At 39.3% G+C, this 13,031-nt stretch overlaps 1 protein-coding gene across 3 annotated transcripts in view; it reads right to left on the bottom strand.

Annotated features, from left to right (window-relative positions):
* Positions 1–9,072, bottom strand: part of LOC125453429 (augurin-like) — a 32,464-nt gene extending 23,392 nt beyond the window's left edge. Inside the window, exons 1-2 of one of the 3 annotated variants that reach the window (XM_048533012.2) lie at positions 8,853–9,071; positions 3,364–3,426 (exon numbers count right to left, since the gene is read on the bottom strand). The gene's annotated coding sequence lies outside the window, so the exon portion shown is untranslated. Of the gene's footprint in view, positions 1–3,363; positions 3,427–8,852 lie in introns of all 3 variants that reach the window. The other 2 variants (XM_048533014.2, XM_048533011.2) reach the window with 2 other exon arrangements.
* Between the last annotated feature and the right edge of the window lie 3,959 nt (positions 9,073–13,031).

Here is a 13,031-nt window from a genome sequence, read left to right as displayed (position 1 = left end):
GGGGTCATTGAGATTGGCAATGAATGTAAGGAAGGTGTTCACATCCTGAAATTGTTAAACTCAACATTGAGTCATGAAGGATGTAAGATATCTAGCCAATGATGCGGTGTTGATCTGGAGAATCACCGCAGACCAAGAGCCTGTGATAACAAAGTGTGAAGCTGGATGAACACAACAGGCCAAGCAGCATCTCAGGAGCACAAAAGCTGACGTTTCGGGCCTAGACCCTTCATCAGAGAGAGGGATGGGGAGAGGGTTCTGAAATAAATAGGGAGAGAGGGGGAGGTGGACCAAAGATGGATAGAGGAGAAGATAGGTGGAGAGGAGAGTATAGGTGGGGAGGGGATAGGTCCATCCGGGGAGGACGGACAGGTCAAGGAGGTGGGATGAGGTTGGTAGGTGGGAAATGGAGGTGCGGCTTGAGGTGGGAGGAGGGGATAGGTGAGAGGAAGAACAGGTTAGGGAGGCGGGGACGAGCTGGGCTGGTTTTGTGATGCAGTGGGGGTAGGGGACAAGCTGGGCTGGTTTTGGGATGCAGTGGGGGTGGGGGAAGATTTTGAAGCTTGTGAAGTCCACATTGATACCATTGGGCTGCAGGGTTCCCAAGAGGAATATCTCAGACCAAGAGCCTGTGTTACCTCTGACTCCAGCATCTGCAGTTCTTGCTATCTCCAGAGCGTTGATCTTCCAGCTTGCAATGAGAATTGCTGGAGCACTACAATAGACATGGGAATATTAGTGCCACGATCTTTTGAATTTTGGACTCATTTTAAGGTTGGTTTGGTACCATCCATCCGAGTCAGAACCTCTGGGTTTGAGTCCCATTTCAGGACTTGGTGACCCAGAAGGTGCATTGACACAAGGCCATGCAAGTTAACTGTCAATCTGCAATACACCTATAGCAGGCATTAAGGAGTGGGAGGGTAAGCTGGTCAGCTATACTTGACATGAAGTGGCACACATCAAGCCATACCTATAGCCTGTTGCCAATGACATATTCCATGAAAAAGTAGCCATATAAACAGATTTAAGTATATGCTTTGGCTGTCTTGTGTGCCTTTGGACATTGGAAAGGTGTAAGTCTACAGTTGCTTCACAACAGGACCCTATGCAAAGCAACCATTCTCAGCAAAATGAGCCTTCTCCCTCCATTAATTTTAGTGAATTCACATTGTCATTGTTATAAATTTTCCCTATTTAGAAGAAAGTTTGTTTGTATAAGGATGGATTTATTTTCTCTAATGTCCCACCTCTTCTTGTAAAGTTACATATTCTGGGATATAATTACAGTGACAGTAGCAACCATCCATTGGCTTCACATCATAAATTTTCTTGATGAGTCATCCTGACTTATCAGTCCACAGGAGCTGAATATCCGAATCAAAGCAAAGTCCAACCTAATCTAATGTTTAAACGTGTTCTGTGTGGCTGACTGGCAAGTTCTCGGCTGGGCGTTGAGAGATTCACAAGCTTAGTGCAGCTGCCACAATGGGGAAGAAATAGCCACTCTAAAAAGGTCCTCCTGCCCTACAGCACTGTTTGGAAATTGTATGTAACCTCTTGGTCTGTACACTTGACCTGAAATCAATGTTGTAAATAAAAAAATATATAGTCGAGGCACCTCGAGTGCCACATGCTAGAATAAACTGATCTTGTTTGTACATTTTAGACTGTCATGTATAATGGTTGTATAAATTTCATAAATAAAGTGCTTTTTAACAAAAATACGTTTTCTTTCAGCACTGATTTTTGTCTGTAGTTCAGAAGCAAGAATATTGACTAAATTTTTTTCTCTCTAACCTACAAAGGCCTTGAGGAGATAGTAGGAACTGCTGATGTTTGAGAATCTGAGATAACAAGGTGCAGAGGTGGATGAACACAGCAGGCCAAGCAGCACCAGAGGTGCAGGAAAGCTGACATTTCAGGTCTGGACCCTTCTTCAGAAATGGGAGAGGGGAAGAGGACTCTGAAATGGGGAGATTGCATTTTCATTTTTCTCCAGATCATGGTATTCAGTTGTTGAGGGACCTTAATGAGGTGAGGTGTGAGGAGAAAAATAGAAGATAAGAAGTTTAATCATGAAAGAATCATTTCTAGCCACTACGTCATCTTCAAATCTTTTCAAAGTCGTTAGCAGAAGCCTTTATTTTCCAACTTTTTGCTCAATTCTTCCATAACCTCAAATTCAAAATCCTTGTATCCCCCAAATAATTTTCACATACAACACACCTCTTTAACCACATTAAACAATGAATGACATTCTCCATTGTTGAGACTTTGTTGCCTCATTATTACTCATTCACTTTGATCACCCCACAGCGAACAGTGTACTGTCAGTTTTTCTCAATTATCAAACTCCTGCCATGTTCCACTGACATCCTTTATATATAGTGTCACAACCATATAGTCATAATGTTCTATATTTTATCAACACTAACTTGGCAATTGAAATAGACAAAGCATCAAAATATTGCTGCCAGAAGTCACCTGCTGATTTTTGTTGATGCGCTTCAGTAAAAGGCTGATGTGTTGTCTCAAAAAAGGGAATGGTTTAGAGATTAATTACTCTTTTTCCAACTAAATGAGTCAGAGTCAGAGACATACAGCATGGGAACAGACGTTTTGGCCCAAATCATACATCCATGCTGACCTGATATTCTAATCTGACCCAGTCCCACTTGCCAGCATTTGGCCCACATCCCTCTAAACCCTTCCTATTCATATACCCATCTAGATGCTTTTTAATTGTTGCAATTGTAGCTTCCTCCACAACTTCCTCTGGCATCTCATTCCATACACACACCACCCTCTGTGAGAAAAAGTTATCCCTCAGGTCCTTTTTAATTGTTTCCCCTTTCACCTTAAACCTGTGTCCCCTAGTTTTGGACTCCCCTACCCTAGGAAAAAGACCTTGGCTATTCATCTTATCCATGCCCCTCGTGATTTTACAAACCTCAAGAAGGGCACCCATCGGTCTCCGATGCCTCAGGGAAAAAGCCCCAGCCTATTCAGTCCCTTCTGATAACTCAAACCTTCAAGGTCCTTCAAGGCTTGAGAATTTAAAATCTCCGAGACAAACCGTGGAATTTTCCAGACAAACCCAAATGTTTTAGAAGGGCTGGTTGGGAAATTAACAGAGCAGGAGGGAAATTTTCGGTTTTCCTACAGTGGGTTAAACTTTGCTAGTTCTCAGAGGGTGTCCAGGCCAGCCAGAAAGGGTTGGGAACCCCTTTTTCATTCCTCTCTATGCCATGAATAGTCCAACACTCCAGCCCTGTGAAATTGCATGCATGGGCACAATATTTAAGTACAAAACTGCATATACGTGTTCACAAACCTGACTGTATAAAATTAGGTGTGTACCTGGTGGGGTTGACTTCTTTCTCCAAGCTTTGGTGAGTACAAACACTTTCAATAACTTGGATCCTGTAGAAACAAGCCACATTTTACACAAACACTTACAATGTTAGGGTTGAAGCCACTCCATGTTCAGTAGATGATGAGAAATCGCATTCATATGTAGTCCTCCCTCAGTACTGCAATCCACTTGCTTGCAAGGAGCTGGAACTCTCTCTACCCTTTCTCAACCATCTGGCTGATGATGCTGAGAACCTGGCGCACCTTTGGCTCACATAGAGCATAGTCATCTATAGATGCAGCCCCTGGGACCTCATGTCTCCGTTTCTGCTATTTCCTTTCCTTTTTCCTCAGTCTTAAAGTGAAGGCAGTTGCTGAGTTAGCTAAATCAAACATCTGGCATGGATGTAGCCATTTCTCAACACATAGCAATAAGGAAATGGAAGCATCACTGGAGAAGCTGTGACATACCTCTGTCACTTCCTGCAGATTTAGTTGGTCAGCTGGGGAAGAAGCATGATGTTAGTGGCAATAAAGATTAACTTTACTCATTTGAAGCCTCAACCAGGGACATGCATTGCATCTGCTGATTAGGAGTTCACAGTGCATTCAGGAGTTCAATGATGCTTCTTACAGGGGAGCAATTGTTTGTCCAGTTCACCATGGACCCAGACAGTCAAGGTGCCTAAGGCAATTGCTGGGCTCCTTCAGATATAAAGGGTCACTGACTGCTTGTATGCGATGCTAGGAGCTCCATCACGCCATCCAGCTAGAATCCTAAACAGGAAGGAAGTTCACTCTCTCATTTGTGAGCACATGCAACCATTCCTGACAGTCATCCAGAGAGATGTCACAACACTTAGATTCTGGACAGATTCCAGGTAGCTTGAATGTTTCCTCCTGCATCATTTTCAGGGCTGGCTCACGGATGACAAGGGATACCCCCAGAAGGCGTGGTTAATGATCCCAGTGCACAATCCCCATTCTAATATCAAGCCATGTTACAATGTTGTCCATTCACCCACTTAGACTATCATTGAACAGGCAATTGGTCAGATGATGCTCAATAGAAATGCTCCAGCACTCATTGGACAGGATTTCCAAAACAATACTAGTGCAGGATGATGGGGTCCAAAGTGGGGCATGCGCCAATCACCTGTCTTCTCAGATGAAAAAGGAGGTCCCTAATAGAGATGCTGAGGGAGCCAATGCTGATCTTGTAGAAGACTTCAGGGCAGTATTGATACAGGCCTGAGGGGGTCTGGCAGCAGCTGAGTTTAAGCGTGCGTGACTTTGCATAAGTATTTGTGGACACTCAGAAGAAAGATGTTAACTATTTTAACGCACAAGTATTCCGGTGCTCAAGTGATTATTAATTTTAAAACTACTAAATTTAACTGGAACCTGGAGGCCACGGTGAGAAAAAAAAGACTTTTTAATGTAATCAGGTACTACCTTTCCCCAAGGTCTCAATAAAACTTTAGTTCTTCACATGCAACTGGGAAGTTTTGATATTTATAAGCTTCCAAATCTCCCCTTTGGCACAGGCACATTCCCCAGGCTCCTGCAATCCCTTCCTTGGAATTTAAACAACCTTTCTCCCCCAACTCCATCTATGCATGCTCATACATCTTTCTCTCCAAACAGTGAGAAATGTTGCGTGATATCAGCATGTGTACACAAGCACAATATCTGCATTGATAGAAAAAGATAGTGATGTGAATGCGCAAAGATGTGATTGCACATAATACATGTAAGAAAAATGTGGTATGGGGGAAGTTATGAGTGCAATGGCCCTGAATGAAAGGCCTTTCAGAGTGGTCAAAGAGCTAGAGATGATAAAAATCAATAAAGCTTCATAAAATGTGTACATCTCCTATTCCTTTGCGGTGTTGATCCTGAAGCCACTTTTTGTGGTGCATCTGAACACTGATATTCTTTAAGAAAGGAAATCTTACATCTGACATGAGACTCCAGGCTGTCAATTTATTCAGCACTTGGGATTAAGGATGAGCAACAATAAATGACCGGACGTCGTCAGCAGATTTCCTTTCATAAAAGAGATTTGTAAGCCAAATACCTTCTTACAAGATCTGGAAATTTCAGACTCATCAGTACTTTCTTCCCCCTGATTTAATTGATTGAACTTAAAACTCCCCAAAAACCATGGTAGGATTTTGCTCTGGATTGTTATAAATCCAGGTCTCTGTTTTATTAGTCCTGTAACATAATGACTATATAAATCATACTTACAGCTAGCATCTCAGCAGCCACACCCAATAATCTTTGGATTGTCCAAAGTTCTATCACCTTCGTCTTGGTTCCTTTTTGGCTTATGCTAGCATACTGACCCCTAATGGACAATTTTTAAAATACACATCCTTAAATCTCTCTTAGCTGTCATCTAACTTCATCTCCTCAGGATCTTCTAGTTGTATATGTTACCCATTCCTCCATACTTTAATCCTTCACTTCCAAACACATTTCTACCTCAATGCTGGCCCATGGATCCTCTCTAATCTTAACATTAATAGAATATTTAGCTTCCAGACATCTGGTCTCTCACAAAGTCTTATGCTGCTGGTTCATAAATTTCGAAAGGTTAAAAAATGGGGAAGTTTAAGAAATTATGCCGTGACCCAGATCTGCTCCTACATTCATCATTCATTGCAGCCATTTTTATCCCTCCTACCAACCAGACAAAGCTAAATAAAAAGAAACTGTTGTGTAGAACATTGAAGTGTTTGTGTGCCCAGACCAGTTTGAATCTTACAAATCAACATCAGTTTGGGATGAATTTATATACAAATCGACTACTGTTTTAACAAATCAAAATGTAAGTCTAAGAGAAACATCTGTACAGGAGACCAACTGCACTTTCTGACAGAAAATTCTATAATAATTAGAATTTCCTGAAATAACACCACCTCACCTATTTAAGATGCAATTCAACCACAAGGAAAATGAAAGGAAACCTTCACATACTGCAATAATCAGAAGGATATAGCATACATTTGGATGTGTGTAATACAAAGAGAATGTGAATGCAGAAAGTATTCATATTTGTCACCTGTCAAGTTTCAGCAAGGAATTATGATTATAAGGAAATAAATTAGATGAGTTTAATATTTTTATTAGAAATTAAAAAGGAAAACAATGAAGATAACAGGTTGTGATAGTGAGACATATGGATCAAGGGAAGAAGGGTCTAGGCCCAAAGCGTCAGCTTTCCTGCTCCTCTGATGCTGCTTGGCCTGCTGTGTTCATCCAGCTCTACACCTTGTTATAACAGGTTATGCCCCTGGTTTATGTTAAATAGGTATGCCTTCATGATAGCAGTTACATCTATGGACAGGTGAACTATGGGGGAAAAGACCCTCCTCTGAATCATTGGCTAGGAACTCCTGCTAGAAACTGTACCAATTGAAATCTCGTCAAAATAGAATCGTAATACCTTAAACAAAAAGAATGATTGAAACATGTTGCCAGTGCTATTGATAAGTCTTTAATATCCACAGGAGAAAACTAAAGAAAAATATTAAACCAGTGATTTACAAAGTCATACTTAGCAGAACTTTAGAAGAGAGAGAAGAATTAACAGGTTAAACAAAAGAGTCATCACATTATAGAATTATTGAAGCATAAACCAGAACAGCATTTATGAATAGATTAGATGGATGATTAAACCAAACTGGGATATAAAAAGAAGGGTGGAAATAGTGTGGGCATATGGGTTTAGGACATCTGCTCACCATTGAACAATATGGATCAATTGAACAACTAAGCCTGTTTCAGTGTTTCATCTCTATAATTCAATGCAACATCATTATCAATTCTTTCATCACTTCCTGTCTGAAACCTGCAAAATACGGCAACCATAGTATCCACAACATATTAATTGACAATGACTTATTATTCCTCCACATGTTTCTTCACATCACCAATGCCTTCTATGCTGCTGCCCTTTCTATTCACCCCAAATTTCCAGGTTATTTTTGTAGCCCAGTTCCCTCAGTTTCACCATCTGTCGCACTGTCAAAAACGGCTACAGTCCCATGTTTTCAGTTCGTGCTAACTTACTCAAGGTTTTATCCTTACCACAATCAGATGCTAGACACTTCTAAACTATCTTGAACATGTATCCATTTCCTACTTAAATAATGGAAATATATGATAGCCAGTAGGTAGACTAGCCAACTACAGTAGTGTGAGGTATGGTGGCACCACCGACAAAAGACAGCACAAGCCATATCAAACCCAAGAGCTTCTTATTTATCACTGCCAATGGGGGAATATTTAGAAGAAACAAAGGGTTAAAATGGAGATCATGCAAGCCACAATACCACAAATAGGAATATATCTAAATAAATTAAAGTTTCATATCACAAGATAAAAGAGGTAACAGAGACATTAAAATATTGTGAATTAAGACATTATTTAAACAGTTAATGTACATGAATGTAATTAAACTTTTCCCTTTCTTAATCTTCAGCTACCTTTTCACTCAATCTTTGGTTTATCTAGTATAATGAAACCTAACACACAGAGGATAAGTTAAAAGCCATTCCTTTAACTTTAAAAAATTAACAGGTGAAAAGTTGTAACTTCCACTTAATTTTAGTTTATCCCTGTTACGCTGTTATATTTCATGCTTTTGGATATTCTGTCAATATCAAAGACAATATACAAATGCAAATTCTTGATTTTTTTCTGCTTTATTAGAGACACATGTTAATTGCAGAAAAATAGAATGATATTCTCTCAACTGCGGATTTCACTCCAGACTTTGAATGAAGTCAATATAAATAAGATAAAAACACATAAAGGAACTAGCATTACATTCAGCTGCTGTTAGCTTCTGGAAACAACTTAACAGCACAACTAACATTACGGACAGGCCTATTATATATTGTGATATGCACATTTTGGAATTTGGAATTATTTAATCAAAAAATTATCTCATCTAAAAGAAAAACAACCATGTTTGGCAAATTTGCAGCTGGGTCTTTTAGAATCAATTCAGTACAATAGTTCTTTTTACCCTAGTATTAGTTAAGAAAATCCATGAAGAGTTAAAATTCAGCTAAGGACAAATCTGAGTGGTAATATTTTCATGCATTTTGAAGGTATACTGTTAAACAGTTGACATATTAAACAAATATAGTGCTAGTATGTATTATTGTTAATTTTTTGATTAAACAATGACTTTCGCAACATCACAAAAGCAGCAAGGTAACACAAAAGCATGTAGAGATTTAAAACATTCAAGCCCTAGGATTTTAGAATAATAATCATATCTTCTTTATAAGTTTGCTGCTGGTCTAGTAGGTTTCTTGAAAATGCAGCATACAGTATTCATTCTCGAGGATCATATTCTTTGTGACCTAAATGTAAGATAACTGCACAATTCTATTGCGGACAGAAGGATAGAAAACAGATCACTGGTAAACTTAAATTACTAAAATCATCTTTGTTCTTCAATCCAAACAATTTACCTTGAACAAAATAAATATTCTTTCTTCTCCCTTCCAACTGTGTCGGGAGAAAATCAGATTATTCAGTCCACAGCAAAATAAAATATTCCTTATTTTCTAAAGCAGCATCCAAAACAGCTTAGCCTAGACTAGCTTTGCAAGCAGATGCTGAAGTGAGCACTACACAGAACAAAGATTTAACAGCTGAATGAGTTAGACTAAAGATGAGTCACATAGAATGGAACTTCTGTTAGTCATTCTCGTGTTGACAACAAGCATTTTAAAAGTTTGACAGAATTGAGAATGTTTTTAATTTAAAGAGAGTATTTTGCAGGCTTCTACAGATTGCAAACAGATGTCTGTGTGATGTGTGTGATAAAGAATTTAATAGGTCAACAGATGGTTTCCATTAACCAAAATTATAGACAGATTTGCAATTTGAAATGTATTTTCACTAAAAGTTTGAATTTCAGAAAAGCATTCCATTTTTTTGTCTTACCAGTTTTGCTGAACTGTGGTCTTTCATTAGCATTCAATTAAAGACAGTTACCTAAAATTGTTGATGCTTACATCAAATTAAACACATGGGAGGAATACTTGCACAAGAAACCACTGGAAGCAGGCAATGAACACATTTTCTCCTTTAAGAGAATGCACCTTCTAATTCGATTTAGCTAATAATTCAATTTTAACACCGTATCCATTTAGCCACAAAATGACTTTGCATTATCACACGCATAGCTCAAGTCAGGAGGTTATTTTATCATGTGATACCAGTTTGAACAGAGAAGACTCTAGCTTCTCTAGAAAGGGAACGTGCAAAATCTAATGGTTAATCAACCATCAGAAGGTAACGTTCATTATCGTCGCTGGGGTAACAACTTAACTATAATAGTTTTTGTTGGGTTAATTAGGGCATCTTGCATGTTTGAATTGCAAGTTGCAAAGGTGGATATCAATTTCATAGGCTTTGGATTTTATTACTAATTAATACAGAATCTGGTTGCAAAGTACAGCTACATTCAAAGCTATGCTTTAACCATGTAAGAAGAGAAAAACATTATAAATTATGTTTTTCAACTGTGGTAATGTGTATTTCTAAAACATTTTAAGTGCAAACAGACTGTTACTATTTATATATTTTAAAGTGGGACATGACTACCACAAAAAAAATTCACCTAACGTTCATTTTAGATTGAGAGATACTGGAAAAAGAATGAATAGAATATTTCACAAAACATGTTAAGCAAAGATAATGCAACAAGATATCTTACTGACTTAAACACAAGCAAAATATTGTGGAGGTGGGAAATCTGATTAAACTGTGAACTTGGAAGTCCACAGCAAGGATTACAGCATCTTTGGAAAATGAAACGGAATTAATATTTCAGGCCATTAACCTTGCATCAGAACTGGTGAAAGTTAGAGATGTAACAAGTTTTAGCCTTCATAGAGGATTGAAGAGAAGAGCAAAGATGACAAGGGAAGATCTATCGCAGGGTGAAAAAACAAGATGATTAAACAATTAAAAGGATCATGGTACAACTAGCAAAAGATATTGTAATGAGACAAGAAACTAAATATAGGCATGTAGGCTCCATATTAATTTCTTCTAATATTTCAAAATCCTCCACCTTGATGTCTATACTTGTGTCCATTGTGAAGATTAATGCAAAGGATTCATTGAAGACTCTGCCGATGACTTTTGGTTTCACACACACATTACCTTGATAGTTCCTACTGGACCCTGCTTTTTCCCTAGTTATTCTCCTGCTCTTTATATATATTTAATAATCCCTTTTGGGTTTTCCTTTATTTTACCTGCCAACGCTCTTACATTCTTGTTCTTCGCTTTGCTGCTTTCCTTTTTACGATCCCCCTGTACTTTCTATACTTATCTAGGGACTTTGCGATACTGATCCTTAGTATCTGCAATAAAGTTCCCTTTTTTTAAATCCTAACCTTTATAGCCCTTGACTTCCAGGTTTCTCCAGTCTTGGTCCCACCCCATTGTCTTTAGGGAAATATATATGGCATGTAATCTTGCTATTTCATACTTGAATACTTCCCATAACGTTGACACAGTTTTATCTGCAAGTGGCTGTTCCCTGTCCACTAGGTCAAATTGTATCTTGTATTTGTTAAATTAGCACTTCCAGGCCCACTTTTATCTTTTTCCATAACTATCCTCAATGTAACTGAATTATGGTCACTATCCTCATATTGCTCCCTACTGATATTCCATCCATTTGCCTGAACTCATTTTTCAATATTAGATTCAGAACTGACCCCTCCCTTGTTGTGTTTTCTACGTACCAATTGACAAAGTTCTCCTGGGACCAAGTAACACTTTGCTCCCTCCTTTTCTCATACACTAGAACTACTCCAGCTCTTTTTGAATAGTTAAAATGCCCATATTTATAATTGCACTTCTCTGAAATTCAATTGCAAATTTGATTTTCTATCCCTCCCTAACTGTTTGAGAACCAATAGCACACATCAACAGCATGCTTGCCTCTTTTGTAATTTTTAATTCAACCAGTAAGGCCTCATTTGATGATCCTTCCAAGGAATTATCCTTCCTCCCTGTTGCAATTGATTACTTGATCAATATTGTGAAATCCAGGCCCACCCAACACAATCTTCTATTCCCCTCTCTATTTCTCCTTGATACCTTGTAAGTAGGAATGTTGAGAAGTCACTCTCACCATTTCCAAAGCCAGAAAAGGAGTGACATGTACTCAGGAGGTTTTCTCACTACATGCCTAGTCCCTATCATCTCTCTGTGGTTATGCAGTCCCTCTAAGTCTGCACTTCTTTAAGCTGCAGGGTGGCCACATCCTGAAATATGCAATCCATGAATCCCTCAGCCTCATAAATGCACAAAGTGCCATGCAAGATTAAACTCCATAACATAGGTTACTCAAGCCAAAGGTGCTTACTGTACTGCTGGTCATTCAAACCATCAGGAGTGTCTAGGATTTCCCACAGAGTGCAGATAGCCCTTTAGTGCACTATCACCTCTTGCCCTTATGTGATGAATTGCTTCACAACTACTGTCTCCTCAGTACCTCAGCATGCTGCCTCCAGTACCCATAACTAACATCCCCTGCCTCCATACCACATCAGTGGCTCCTGATAAACCCTTTTGACTTAATTGGGCTGACCACAGAACTGACCTCAGACTGGCTTATCTCACTGACTGACCTGGATGGACATCCTTGGCTGCTGAGCGGCCAAACCCCAGACTGATGTCTGTGTAGCTCCCACAATGAATCCAAGGACTGGGCTTGCAGGACTGGCAATGGCCACTTGCCAGGCTATAATGATACAGAACCCCAGACCCTGACTACCTTAAACAGTTGACTGGCCTCGTCAAGCCCCTGGACTGAGATTTGATGCTGTCCCTAATGGACTGAGGTAGGACCACTGACTGGCAACAAACTCCCTTGAGTTGTTTTGACTGCGGGCTAGTCCCCATAGACTTGGAGACACGGTCATTTGGTTGAACCACACTCAGTGGGTGAACTGCTGTTCCAGACTATAGCTGTGAGATTGATTCAGCACCCTACTATACAGCAACATATCCAATATAAAGGAGAATAGTAAAAGCTTTTTTAGGTATGTGAAAAAAAAAGGTTAAAACTAAAATTGGGTTCTTGAAGACAGAAACGGGTGAATTTATTATGGGGAACAAGGAAATGACAGAAGAGTTGAATAGATACTTTGGATCTGTCTTCACTAGGGAAGACACAAGCAATCTCCCAGATGTAATAGTGGCTGAAGGTCCAAGGGTAATGGATGATCTGAAGGGAATTTATATTAGGCAGGAAATGGTGTTGGATAGACTGTTAGGTCTGAAGGCTGATAAGTCCCCGGGACCTGATGGTCTGCATCCCAGGTTACTTAAGGAGGTGGCTCTAGAAATCGTGGACGCATTGGTAATCATTTTCTAATGTTCTATAGATTCAGGGTCAGTTCCTGTGGATTGAAGGGTGGCTAATGTTGTCCCACTTTTAAGAAAGGAGGGAGAGAAAAACAGGAAATTACAGACTGTTTAGCCTGACGTCAGTGGTGGGAAAGATGCTGGAGTCAATTATAAAAGATGAAATTACGGCTCATTTGGATAGCAGTAACAGGATAGGTCAGAGTCAGCATGGATTTACGAAGGGGAAATCGTGCTTGACTAATCTTCTGGAA

Source organism: Stegostoma tigrinum, chromosome 6 (assembly GCF_030684315.1).
Source record: "Stegostoma tigrinum isolate sSteTig4 chromosome 6, sSteTig4.hap1, whole genome shotgun sequence".
Classification (NCBI taxonomy): Eukaryota; Metazoa; Chordata; class Chondrichthyes; order Orectolobiformes; family Stegostomatidae; genus Stegostoma; species Stegostoma tigrinum.
This window is presented reverse-complemented; position numbering and strand designations above follow the sequence as displayed.